Here is a 14,516-nt window from a genome sequence, read left to right as displayed (position 1 = left end):
AGTCGGACCCGACTCATAGCGACCCCTCCTTGGGTTTCCAAGGCAGTATCACTACGGAAGTAGATTGCCCCATCTTCCTTCCGAGGAGTGGTTGGTGGGTTTGAACCGCCAGCCTTCTGGTTAGCAGTCAAGTGCCTTAGGCACTACGCTACCAGAGCTCCTAATACTCACATAGCAGATGCTTAATAGATGCTCAATACGTATTTGAAAGTTGTCTTTCATTTCAGTACTTCCTCACTTGGTAATACTACATTCTCTACCCTCTTTAGTTTATGTATTTGGCTGAAGATCAGGTTGGCCTTGTGTTTTGGTTAATCTATTCTTTTTTTTTTTTTTTTTTACTTTTACTGTGGTGGTGGTGTAGTGCCTAAGGTATTTGACTGCTAACCAGAAGGCTGGCAGTTCATACCCCCCAGCCACTCCTCAGAAGGAAGGTGGGGCAATCTACTTCCGTAGTGATACCACCTCAGAAACCCAAGGAGGAGTCGCTGTGAGTCAGATCTGACTTGACAGCAGTGTGTTGCATTGCATTGTTATTGTGGTGAAAACATTTACAGCTCAGGGACATTGATGACATTTTTCATGTTGTGCTACAATATTTCCGAAATATTCCACCACCATTAGCATAAAATCAATGCCCCACAAACAAAAACTTCCCCCTCCCTCCTATCCCTGGTAACCACTAATACTTTTTGGTATATATATCAAACCAAACCCACTGCCATCAAGTTGATTCCGACTCATAGCAACACCCATTGGGTTTCCAAGGTGGTAAATCTTTATGGAATTAGATTGCCTGCTCTGCCTTTGGCAGAGTGGCTGGTGGGTTTGAAGGTTAGCAGTCAAATGCTTTAGGCAGTGTATATGTCTTTTTTTTTCCCCCACCTATCTAGAAAGTTTCTCTTCCCTCCCTCCCATCCCTGATAATCAACAAAGAAAGTTTCCTTCCATATAGAAACCTTTCCTTGATTTTTTACAATAGTGAACTAATACAATAGTTGTCCTTCTGTGATTGATTTATTTCACTTAGCATAATGTCCTCCAAGTTCATCCACATTATGCTGTGTTTTGCAGATTCTACATTATTCTTTTTTTGTTGTTGTTGTTACGTGTCGTCGAGTCGGACCCGACTCATAGCGACCCCTCCTTGGGTTTCCGAGGCAGTATCACTACAGAAGTAGGATTGTCCAACCTTCCTTCCGAGGAGTGGCTGGTGGGTTTGAACCGCCAGCCTTCTGGTTAGCAGTCAAGTGCCTTAGCCACTTAGCTACCAGAGCTCCCACATTATTCTTTAGGGTTGCATAGTATTCCATTATGTGTATGCACCACCGTTTATTTATCCATTCCTTGGTTGATGGGTACTTAGGTTGTTTCCATCTGTTTGTAAATAGTGCTGCGATGAACATAGATGTGCATGTATCTATTCGTGTCCTGCCTCACACTTCTTTAGGATGTATACCTGGTAATGGGATTGCTGGGTCAAATGATATTTCTAATTCCAATTTTTTAAGGAATTGCCATACCAGGTTAGTCTATCCTTAAATGTCCTTGTGTATATTCCAACCACTTGCTATTTCAGGGAGCTCTGGTAGCGTAGTGCCTGAGGCACTTGACTGCTAACTAGAAGGCTGGCGGTTCAAACCCACCAGCCACTCTTTGGAAGGAAGATGGGGCAATCTACTTCCGTAGTGATACTGCCTCGGAAACCCAAGGAGGGGTTGCTATGAGTCGGGTCTGACTCCATGGCACATAACAACAACAAAAAATGTTTATTCATATGGAGTCCTAATGATTAAGCACTAGGCTGCTAACTGAAAGGTTGGTGGTTCAAACCCACCAGCTGCTCTGTGGGAGAAAGATATGGCAGTCTGCTTCCATAAAAACTTTAGCCTTGGAAACTCTATGGAGCAGTTCTACTCTGTTGTCCTAGAGTGTTGCTGTCAGTCAGAATCAACTGATGGCAATCATTTTTTTAATATGTTTATTAATAGATTCTTGTATCATATATCTTTCTGCAAGGTTCAGAGTCCATGCCTCTCTAGGCCTGTCATCAGTAATAACTTTCCATAACTCATTACTAAAGATATATGGCAATATGTGGGTAACTGATTGACTCATGGAAGGCTAAAATTGGAAGGAAGGATTGGAGTGAGAGTCCTGGGTTTAGATATCCAGTTTATTAGGCTTTCCCGGGCACTGTGCTGTTGTCCAAAGTATGTGTCAAAAAATTACATGAGTTACAGAGGTGTATGGTAAAGGGCAAGGACAAAAAGCCCAGCTATGTAAAAGTAAAAGGAGAGGTGAGCTCTGGCAAAGCTGAATTTCATAGTGGAGGAAGAAGTCACCAGTGACTGTGTGAAGGCCAGGTTGGGAGACATGGGTAGGGAGGTGTGGCAGGTAGAGGCAAATGTCTGGATAAAATATTAACAATGTGATGTGGTAAGTAAAACATGAGCTTTGGAAGCTGAGATTCAATCCTGGGTCTACCATGTATTACCTTGTTACTTGACTTCTCTGAGACCCAATTTTTTTTTTTTTTAAATTGTGGAAACAGGCCCATGGAACTGAGTTAAAGGAGGCAATAGATATCTTATAATGTTCAACGCCACACCAGAAAAAACCTCTGGAAGATGGTGGTTTGTGATATCCTTATGGGTCTTATGATCATTCTAGGAGATTAAATATAAGCACCCATTCCTCTATTAATCTTTAGGATGCTTTTGGGTGGGGGTGAACTCTTACTTAGGTGAGACATACTACCATTGGGATAATAACCACATGTGGGAGGTTTGGGCTAAATGCAGCTAGCTGCCTGTTTGTGTTGGGACTACAAGCTAAGAGTGGTTTTTACATTTTAAAATCATTGAAAAATATCTGAATAAGTATCACATTTCGTGAAATGTAAAGACTATATGGAGTTCAAGTTTCAGTGTCCATAAACAAAGTGTTTTTTTTTTTTTGGAATACAGCGCACTTGTTTGTTTGAATATTGTCTATGGATGCTTTCATGTGACAACAGAGATTGTATGTGCTGCTCTCATCACTTCCCACTGCTGCTCTGCCCACTGAAGCAGTTATAACTCAATAGTGTTTCAAATGCCACAGATACAGCCATATCATGACATTTTATTTTTCATTTTTATGATCAGTGCATATAAAAAAAAAAAAGTGCACTTCAAATAGCATGCTTTTAAGTCACAGTGAAGTATGGATTATTTTGTTATTAAATTAGATGGCAAACCATTGTGTTTATTACATGTGGGCTAAAATAACATGGATTATATTAATATTATCAGACTAAGCACCTACCACAATATTTCCAACTCACAGGAAAGTAATCATCAGGAAAGAAATAGAAAATGTAAAACGGAGTAACTTATCACAGCAGAATTACTTCATAAAATTTAAGTAATTAAAATGAGGCTGCAAGCAAAGTAAGTTTCTGAGCAGCTTGTTTGTTATCCAAGCAAGGAAAACCATCTACGTGTGGGTTAATTAAATCATGTTTGATTGCAGCAGCCAAAGAAATGTGTCCAGAGGAAATCAACTTGTTTAAGACTATTAGCCTTTTGGCAAGAACAGTTACTCAGAGGGTTGAGAACACTGGGAACAGTATCAACAGCTAATTTAAAAACAAGTGATTTTAATTAGTTTTCCTTGGCTTTTGATGAGTTGATAAGATGTTACTACTCAGTAGTTTTTATTTCTTGAAAGAGTCAATGCTGAGAAGATTCAGCCTCTATGAGTAATCTGTGGAAAAACTATGTTGCTGTTAGAGGCCTTTAAGTTGGCTCCCAATTCATGGCAACTCCACATGTTACCAAGCAGAACTGTTCCATAGGGTTTTCTTGGCTGTAATTTTTTTTTTAAGTTCCTCTTTGGAGGCTTTTGTGTTGATTGGAAATGGTAGGTGATATTCTTATTACAGTGAGAGTTAAATTGTTTTTATTATTATGATTAATTTTACATTTAATGGCAACTGGTAATCACAAAATTTCCCTTCTTTGTTTATGCCTTCCTTAGTTAGACATAACTGCAAATTGTTGTTGTTGTTGTTATGTGCCGTCGAGTCGGACCTGACTCGTAGCGACCCCTTCTTGGGTTTCCAAGGCAGTATCACTACGGAAGTAGACTGCCCCATCTTCCTTCTGAGGAGTGGCTGGTGGGTTTGAACCCCCAGCCTTCTGGTTAGCAGTCAAGTGCCTTAGGCACTATGCTACCGGAGCAAATTAGTACTTGTTATTTTCAAGTTATTTCACTAGCTATATTGTCATTTCTCTTAAGCTTGAACAAAGATCCCTAGCGTCTCAGGCATTTCTTACACAAGATGGTCATATGGTAAATCAGATTTGGTTTATCACCAGCATTTATAAAACCAGACCTAGGGAAAGAACTAGAAACTGATCTGAGCTGGTTTTAACCAGTTTCAAGTTGGCCTCAGTTTGGTTTCTGAAAAACAACTTTAAGGAGATCATGCCTGGTCATCTGTTTCCAACCGGGTGGAAGATGATTACAGAAACAGCAGGGAAGTGAGTGAAACTCAGCTTCAATCCCATCTAGATAGTTCTTAAAAGAGCATGATGCTCAAGGCAGACCTTTTTACTAGTTAACCTAAACCATTGTTTAGTTTTAAGAAGACTTCAAAGGATATTTTTGGTTTAAGGTTTAAAGATTATCACAGGACAATAGTTTCAGGGATTCATCCACCCTCCATGGCTCCAGAAAGTCTAGAGTTGGAAAAGACATTTTATAGGTGATTTAAAATATTAACAACAACAACAACAAAAGACTGCTAGGTGAAAGGTTATTGGGATAGTTCAAGCTTTGAATGTTTGGTTAAGTGGTATTTAGCTTTCCCAAGACAGACAGCTAGGAGTGCAACCTCCCAGGAATGGGCTCTTACCCCATTAAAGTCGATCAGGAAACATCTCAGAGTTCAGCTCCAGTTCAGGCTTAATTCAGCTTTCTTTTTTACTGTATGATTGAACATTCTTCATGTTTATTGGTAATTCATATTTCTTCTTTAGTGAATTTACCTGTTTATGCCCTCTGCTCGTCCCCAAACTTCTTCTCCTCATTCACAAAAATATGGGCTCTAGCACAGTGTTTTACAAACTTTGATCAATTTTGTACCATCCTCAGGATTCTTGACAGACCATATATTGTCCCTATCCTTTCTTATATTTTTCTTGAAATTGACTTTTTTTTAAAGACCTGAATAAATTTGCTTTAGAAATAAACTTTACATCTCCACCTCAAATGAAAAGTCAGTTCCATTTGCCTAATAGAAAGTAACCACAACATAAATACTATATAAGTGCTTCATTCAAATCCACCAGCCACTCCTCGGAAGGAAGGTTGGGCAATCTACTTCCATAGTGATACTGCCTCGGAAACCCAAGGAGGGCTCGCAATGAGTCAGGCCCACTTTACGGCACATAACAACAACATATAAGTGCTGTCAGTTTCTAGGAGATATATTTGCCAAAGGCTCTGTGCCTGAGGCCTGCTCTTTCTTCATTATACAGGGAGACTTGATATTAGAGAATAGCTAAAGATATAGCAGCAATAAATAAGATTTTCTCTTGTGTAATGTAAATGGTTGAATACATTTGGAAAGGCAAAAAAGTTTCCCCTCTACAGGGATCAATGGTATTGGATGCTGGGCTACAGGCAAAATAGTTCTCAAACCTGAGCATCCATCAGAGTCACCTGCTGGCTTTTAAAACAGATTGCTGATTCATTAGGTCCGGACTAGGGTTTAACATTTGCATTTCTAAAACTTCCCAGGTGATGCTGAGGTTGCTAGTTGGGGGAGGGGGGGAGGTACATTTTGGCAGCCACTGCCCTAATTGCATCATCTCTTACTTTAAGGAAAAGCAAACTAGAAACAACTGCAAACCCCAAACAGGTGCTAAGTTACTCTCATTTGTTCTTTGCAATTTTTCTCTCAAAGAGCAATAAGCCATAGCCCAGTGATTGAAAACAGTGTTATAATCTTATCTCTAGAACAGTGAACTTCCTCTATGATGAAATATATATTACAAACATGACTACTAAGAAAGACCTTTCTGACCTCAGTCAAACCTGCCCATAATCCCACTCCATGAACAGAGGAGGAAGTAAGTGAAAAGTCAAATTACTTCCTGGGAAAGCCCCTCCAGTATAATTTCTCCAATGGTTCAAAATCTAGAAGATAGATAATAAACTGGAATGAAGAATTTCACAAAATGTTCCATGATCAAACTATTTGTTGAGAGGTGACCAAACACAATGAGGTAAGTAGAAAAGCCTTTATAGAATTTTACAAACCAAGACTCAAAAAACCAATGTCCCTATCAACAGAAGAATAGATGACCAACCCATAGTACATACACACAATGGGATATTATGAAACACTAAAGAATAATGTAGAATCTGCAAAACACCACAGAACATGGATGAACTTGGAGGACATTATGCTGACTGAAATAAGTCAATCACAGAAAGACAAATATTGTATTAGTTCATTATTGCAAAAAGTCAAGGAAAGGTTTCCAGGAGTGGGAGGAGAGGGGAAGAAACACTGTAAAAAAAAAAAAAAAAAGTCTGCCTTTTGAAGATTGAGGTATTTTGGGGCATATCTCCAGTGATTAAAAATATTTTTGTTGGTGTTTGAATCTTCCTCTAAGTACACCTACCAGCCATTCTGTGGAAGGAAGATGGGGCAATCTACTTCTGTAAAGGTTTACTACCTCGGAAACCTAAAAGGGGTCACTATGAGTGGAATTGATTTGATGGCAGTGAGTTTGGTTTTGGTTTCTGAGTACTTTGAGGGCTTCAGTTCAGTAGTAGAACTTTTGCTTTCCATGCCAGAAACCCAGGTTCAATTCCTGCTTAATGCACTTCATGTACAGCCACCATCCTTCTGTCAGAGGAGGCTTGCATGTTACTACAATGTTGAACAGATTTTAGCAGAGCTTCCAGAATAAGATAGACTAGGAAGAAATGCCTGGCAATCTATTTCTGAAAATCAGCCAATGAAAATCCAGTGGATCATGGTGATCCAATCTGCAACCAATTATGGGAATGGCTCAGGACCAGGTAGTATTTTATTCTGTTACGCTTGCGATAACTATGAATTGGGAGCCCACTTGATGGCAGCTGACACCTGAGTCCTTTGTATCATTTATGTGTGAGAAGTGAAAATTTGAGTGAGAGAACTTAGTCCTGCCATCCAACAAATCAAGCCATAGTCATTTGTCCATGTTTCTTTCTGGAATTTAGCTTTATAGATGCACATTTCTACATAAATATTTTTATGAAATAATTTTTACATAGTTATAGTGCACTGTATGATATGTACTATATGATATACTATCATACTAGTTGGTTCCTTCATATACTATCATAGTAGGTGGGTCCTTGGGTGGAACAAGCTGCATAGAATTTTGCAAGACAAATGACTTATTCATTGCAAATATCTTTTTTTTTCAACAATATGAACAGCAACTATACACATGGACCTCATCAGAAGAAATATACACAAATCAAATAGACTACATTTGTGGAAAGAGGCAATGGAGAAGCTCCTGAATAAGGCCAGCAGCTGACTGTGAAACAGACCATCAATTGTACATGTGCAAGTTCAGGTTGAAGCTAAAGAAAATTAAAACAAGCCCACAAGAGCCAAAATACAGCTTTGAGTATATCCCACCTGAATTTAGAGACCATCTGAAAAATAGAATTGGCACATTGAACACCAATGACTGAAGACCAGACAGTCTGTGGGATGACATCGAGGACATCATACATGAAGAAAACAAAAAATCATTAAAAAGACAGGAAAGGAAGAAAAGGCCAAAATGGATGTCAGAAGAGACTCTGAAACCTTACCCTTTGCAGTGCAGTGAATTGCTAAATACGGCCCTTCTAGCCATAGTCTTTAGCTGCACTGAAGGAATTGGCAAAAAACAAGGCTCCAGGAATTGACAGAATACCCACAGATATATTTCAATAAACAGACGCTGTGCTGGAGACACTCACTAGGCTATGCCAAAGGATTTGGAAGAGAGCTACCTGGCTAGTTGACTGGAAGAGAGCCATATTTGTACCCATTCCAAACACAGGTGATCCCACAGAATGTGGAAATTATCAAACAATACCATTAATATTGCACACAAGTAAAATCATACTGAAGACAATTCAAAAATGGTTGCAGCAGTATATTGATAGAGAACTTCCAGAAATGCTGGCTGGATTCAGAAGAGAATGTGAAACAAGGGATATCATTGCTGATGTCAGATGGATCTTAGCTGAAAACAAAGAATACCAAAAAGATGTTTACTTATGTTTTATTGACTATGCAAAAGCATTCAATTGTGTGTGTCATAATAAATTATGGATAACATTGAAAAGAATGTGAATTCCAGAACACTTAATTGTACACATGAGGAAACTGTACATAGACCAAACGCAATGCAATGCAATGCACTGCTGTCAAGTTGGATCCAACCCATAATGACCCCTCCTTGGGTTTCTGAGGCAGTATCACTACGGAAATAGATTGCCCAGCCTTCCTTCTGAGGAGTGGATGGTGGGTTTGAACCACCAGTCTTCTGGTTATCAGTCAAATGCCTTAGGCACTATACCACCAGAGCTCCTGTACATAGACCAGGAGGTTGTCATTTGAACAGAACAAGGGGACAATGCATGGTTTAAAATCAGGAAGGGAGTGTGTCAGGTTTGTATCCTTTCACCCTACTTATTCAATTTATATGCTGAGCAAATAATCTGAGAAACTGGACTATGTGAAGAAGAACGTGGCATCAGGATTGGAGGAAGAATCATTAAAAACTTAGGATATGCAGATGACCCAACTTTGCTTGCTGAAAGTGAGAATGACTTGAAGCACTTAATGATGAAGATTGAAGACTACAGTCTGCAGTATGGATTATATCTGCAGTATGGATTATATCTCAATGTAAAGAAAACAAAAATCCTTACAACTGGACAATAAGCAGCATCACAATAAATGGAGAAAAGACTGAAGTTGTCAAAGACTTCATATTACTTGGTTCTACAATCAGCACCAATGGAAGCAGCAGTCAAGACATCAGATGACGTATCTACTGTAAAACCTCTTTCAAGTGTTGAAGAACCAAGATATCTCCTTGAAGACTAAGGTGTGCCTAACCCAAGCCATGGTATTTTCAATCACCTTGTATGCATGTGAGAGCTGGACAACGAATAAGGAAGACTGAAGAAAAGTCGATGTTTTTGAGTTACGGTGTTGGTGAGGAATACCGAAAGTACCACAGACTGCTAAAAGAACGAACAAATCTGTCCTGGAAGAAGTGCAGCTGGAATGCTCCTTGGAAGCAAAAATGGCCAGACCTCATCTCACCTACTTTGTTCATGTTGTCAGAAGGGACCATTCCCTGGAGAAGGATATCATGCTTGATAAAGTGGAGGGTCAACAAAGAAGGGGAAAGCCCTCAACAAGATGGATTGACACAGTGGCTACAATGATCTTGGGGTTGGCACAGGATTGGACAGTGTTTCGTTCTGTTGTACGTAGGGTCACTATGAGTCAGAGATGACTCAGTGACACTTAACAACAACAATAAGCCATAGTCCTCCATTTTGTGATGTATTGTAAGTTCTAGCCTCTATGCTTGTTTAGGGTGGGATGTATCTGGAGTCCCACCTTGTTGGAGGGGGTGGTTCAAGTCACCACACTTAGATTATATATATGTGAATGATCTGGGAAACTTCCTTCTCTTTTGGTCCAGTTCTTGCATTTGGTTCATCATCATCTCACTCCTGGACTTGAGATAGCAGCCAGTCATCTGACCTCCGATTTGGGTTCACCAGCCCCTGCAGATTTTTCCAGGACAAATGTGTCCTGGAAGTACAGCCAGAATGCTCCTTGGAAGTGAGAATGGCCAGACTTCATCTTACCCTACAATGGTCATGTTGTCAGAAGGGACCATACCCTGGAGAAGGATATCATGCTTGGTAAAGCAGATGGTCAGAGAAAGATGGGAAGGCCCTCAACAAGATGGATTGACACAGTTACTGAAATGATGGTGTGGTAGTTATGGTTATGTGTCAACTTGGCTGGGCCTGGTTTTGAGTGACTGGGCAACTGGATGTAGTTATTCTCCGTGGTGAGATTGGTAATTAACTCCATGGTGGAATCTATTGGAGCAACTGAGTAGCTGCTTTAGGGATGTGGGCTGCTTCCAGTATATGAGAAGCAACTTTGAAGAAGGTTGCTAGCTTCTTGACGTACTTGAACCCTGTATGTAGCCAAGTCATTGTTTAGCAGCCTACCCTGCCCTGCCAATCCTGGGACTTTTTCTGGACTTGAATTAGTGGACTGCCATGTTGTTTAGTAATACCAGGACTGTGTCTTTTTACTTGTTGACCTTGGGTTTTTCAGGCGCAGCTGCCTGAATGAAGAAAAGCCTCTAGCTTCAGTGGGCCAGGAGCAGGAAGCAGAGCTGAAGCCCAAGGTTGAGGGGCTTTCACCCAGCCTCTAGAGCCTAGTACTTTGAACTCAGACTTCTAGCCTCCAAAATTGAAAGAAAATAAACTCCTGTTTGTTCAAGCCATTCCCACTTGTGGTATTTCTGTTAGAGTGGCACTAGGTAACCAAAACAGATGGGCTTAAATATAGCAAGAATTGTGAGGACAGTGTATGATCATGCAGTGTTTCATTCTGTGGTACATAGGGTTGCGATGAGTCAGAGTCAACTTGATGGCACCCAACAACAACAGCCCCTGCAAGCACATAAGTAAGGAGAATCTTCCAGACTTATGCCTGACCCACAGATTTGGAACTTGCCAGTCTCCCAGCCTCCATCACCACGTGAGTCATTTCCTTCACAGTTTGTGAGTTCTGTAAGATATTACAGTAAAACATGGAACCCTAATACAGGAGGGAGAGCACTGAGGGGAGGAGGAGGAGTTGATGTTAGAGATGATAGAGTGGTACAGCAGTTTGGCAAAGTTGGACGTTTGGGACATCTTTAACCTCGACCTCATATGTACCAGTTTTGTGCTGATCCTTCTAAAATAAATTATTTGAGTACTTTTGAATGGAGAGTAGTTAAAGTGAATGGAAGAGATTATTAAATAAAAGAGCTTGCAGCATAGTAAATTACATGGTATGGCTTTTCTAGCCATAGTCTTTGTAACTCTTACTTTGCTGTGACCAACTGAGTAGCTGCTTGTTAAAGTCATCCACCTGAAGCAGCACAAAGTAATCTGGGAAGTTCACTCTCTCTCAGGTGTATAGAATTCTTATGTTGGGATTGGTTAGTTTTGCCACTCTGCCAGACGTAAAAGAAGCCCTCATAGAGGTGGAAGAGAATCTCTCTGACTGCCAGCTGAGAGAGATGTGCTGCTGAAAGAGATGTGCTGCTGAGAGAGAGATGTGAGAGAAATGTGCTGCTGAGAGAGCGAGACACGAGAGACATGCACTGCTGAGAGATGTGCTGCTGAGAGAGACTGAGAGAGATGGCCTGATGAGAGAGATGGCTGGCTGAGTGTTCCTGAACTTGAATTGTAGCCTGTTGCTTCCTTAATAAACCCCATACTCTGTGAGTTCTGTGTGGCCACTGCAGTGAATTATTGAACCCAGAAGAGAGGTGGTGGGTGCCGCAAGAGGAACAGTTGGTGACCAGGTTAGTAAGAGGGCTGGAGGGTGGTGGCATGTCTGGCCTCAGAAGAACAGGCCTTGGACTGCTGATAGTGATTCTGCCTTCCTCTTGTGCAGTTAGAGGAGGTCAGAAGATGCAGCCTCTTTGCCCCTTTAGCAGAGCTTAACAGATTTCAAAGGGCAGTTTGAGAAGATAGAGTAAACTATTACAATGAAATGTGCAAAAACCTGGAGTTAGAAAACCAAAAGAAAAGAACATGCTTGGCATTTCTCATGCTGAAAGAACAGAAGGAAAAATTCAAGACTTGAGTTGCAATAATGAAGGATTCTATGGGAAAAAATATCGAATGATGCAGGAAGCATCAAACGAAGATGGAAAGAATACACAGAGTCACTGTATCAAAAGGAATTGGTTGATGTACAACCATTTCAGGCGGTAGCATGTGGTCAAGAACCAATGGTCCTGAAGGAAGAAGTCCAAGCTGCACTGAAGGAATTGGTGAAAAACAAGGCTCCAGGAATTGACAGAATACCCACTGAGATGTTTCAACAAATGAATGGAGCACTGAGCACTCACTCCTTTATTCCAAGAAGTTTGGAAGATAGCTATCTGACCAACTAACTGGAAGAGATCTGGTTGATTCTCTTCTTTGCCCATTCCAAAGAAAGATGATCCAACAGAATGTGGAAATTATTGAACAGTGTAATTAACATAGCACACAAGTGTTATATTAAAATTTTGCTGAAGATAATTCAAAACGGTTGCAGCAATATATAGACAGAAATCTGCAGGGAATTGTCAAAAATTCAAGCTGATTTCAGAGGAGGGTATACAATAAGGGATATCATTGCTGATGTCAGATAGATTTGGCTGAAAGCAAAGAATACCAGATGTTTACCTGTGTTTTATTGACTATGAAAAGGCATCCAACTGTGTGGGTCATAACAAATCTTGGATGACATTGCAAACAGGAATTTCAGAACACTGAATTAGGCTCATGAGGAACTGGTACAAAGACAAAGAGGCAGCCATTTGAACAGAAAAAGGGGATTCTGCATGGTTTAAAATCAGGAAAGGAGCGTGTCAGGATTGTATTTTTTCACCATACTCATTCAGTGTGTATGCTGAGTAAGTAATCTGAGAAACTAGATTACATGAAGAAGAATGCTGCCTCAGGATTGGAGGAAGACTCATTAACATTTGGGAATGCTGATAACACAACCTTGCTTGCTGAAAGTGAAGATAACTTGAAGCACTTACTGATAAAGATCAAAGACTACATACAGTCTTCAGCATGGATTACACCTCAATAGAAAGAAAATAAAAGATGTCACAACTGAACCAATAAGCATCATCACAATAAATGGAGAAAAGATTGAAGTTGTCAGGGATTTCCTTTTATTTGGATCCACAGTCAACACCCATGGAAGAAGCAGTCAAGAGAGACGATATATTACACTGGGCAAATATGCTACAAAAGACCTCTTTCAAGTGCTAAAGAGCAAGGATTATCACTTTGAAAACTAAGGTAGACCTGACTCAAGCCATGGTATTTTGAGTTGCCTCATACGCATGTGAAAACTGGACAATGAATAAGGAAGACTGAAGAAGAGTTAAGGAGCTCTGGTGGCATAGTGCCTAAGACATTTGACTGTTAACCAGAAGGCTGGTGGTTCAACCCACCAGCCACTCCTCAGAAGGAAGATTGAGCAATCTACTTCTGTAGTGATACTGCCTTGAAAACCCAAGGAGGGGTTGCTATGAGTCAGGAACAACTTGATAGCAGTGAGTTTGGTTTGTTTCGTTTTTTTTCGAAGAGGAGTTGCTACATTTGAATTGAGGTGTTGGTGAGCAATACTGAAAATATCATGGACTGCCAGCAGAACAAACAGATCTGTCTTGGAAGAAGTCCAGTCAGAATGCTCCTTAGAACTGAGAATAGCCAGGCCTCATTTCACATATTTTGGTCATGTTGTCAGAAGGGACCAGTCCCTGGAGATCATCATGCATGGTAAAATGGAGGATGAGTCAAACAGGGGAAGGCCCTCAAAGAGATGGATTGACACAGTGGCTGCAATCATGGGCTCAAGCATAGCAAGGATTTTGAGGATGGCACAGGACCAGTCAGTGTTTTCCTTTTCTGTTGTACATAGGGTTGCTGCATCAGAACTGACTCAACAGCACCTAACAACAACAACAACAACAACCAGCCAAAAGATGACAGTTTGAGCCCATCCAGAGGCACCTCAGATGATAGGGCTCCAGGCTATCTGCTTCCTGAAAGTCACAGCCTTGAAAACCTATAGAGTAGTTCTATTCTGCACAGATGGGATGTCCATGAGTCAAAATAGACTCTACAACAATATATGATCAAGAACCAATGGTACTGAAGGAAGAAGTCCAAGCTGCACTGGAGGAATTGGTGAAAAATAATACTCCAGGAATTGATGGATTACCCACTGAGATGTTTCAACAAACAGAACCAACACTGAAGGCACTTACTCATTTATGCCAAGAAATTTGGAAGACAACTACTTGGCCATCTGTATTTGTGCCCATTCCAAAGAAAGGTGATGAACAGAATATGGAAGTTATCAAATAATATCATTAATATCACTCTCAAGTAAAATTTTAATTTTGAAATTTAAAAATGGTTGCAGCAGTACATTGACAGGGAACTTCCAGAAATTCATGCCGGATTCAGAAGAGGACCTAGAATGAGGGATATGATTGCTGATATCAGATGGATCTTGGCTGAAAGCAAAGAATACCAGAAATATAGTTTTGCTGACTATGTGAAAGCATTCAACTGTGTGGATCATAACAAATTATGGATAACATTGAGAAGAATGGGAATTCCAGAATATT

The sequence above is a fragment of the Orycteropus afer genome, unplaced genomic scaffold, assembly GCF_000298275.1.
Source record: "Orycteropus afer afer isolate SDZICR_OR568_19922 unplaced genomic scaffold, OryAfe1.0 scaffold00245, whole genome shotgun sequence".
In the NCBI taxonomy this organism is placed as follows: domain Eukaryota; kingdom Metazoa; phylum Chordata; class Mammalia; order Tubulidentata; family Orycteropodidae; genus Orycteropus; species Orycteropus afer.
Note: the sequence above shows the minus strand (reverse complement) of the source record.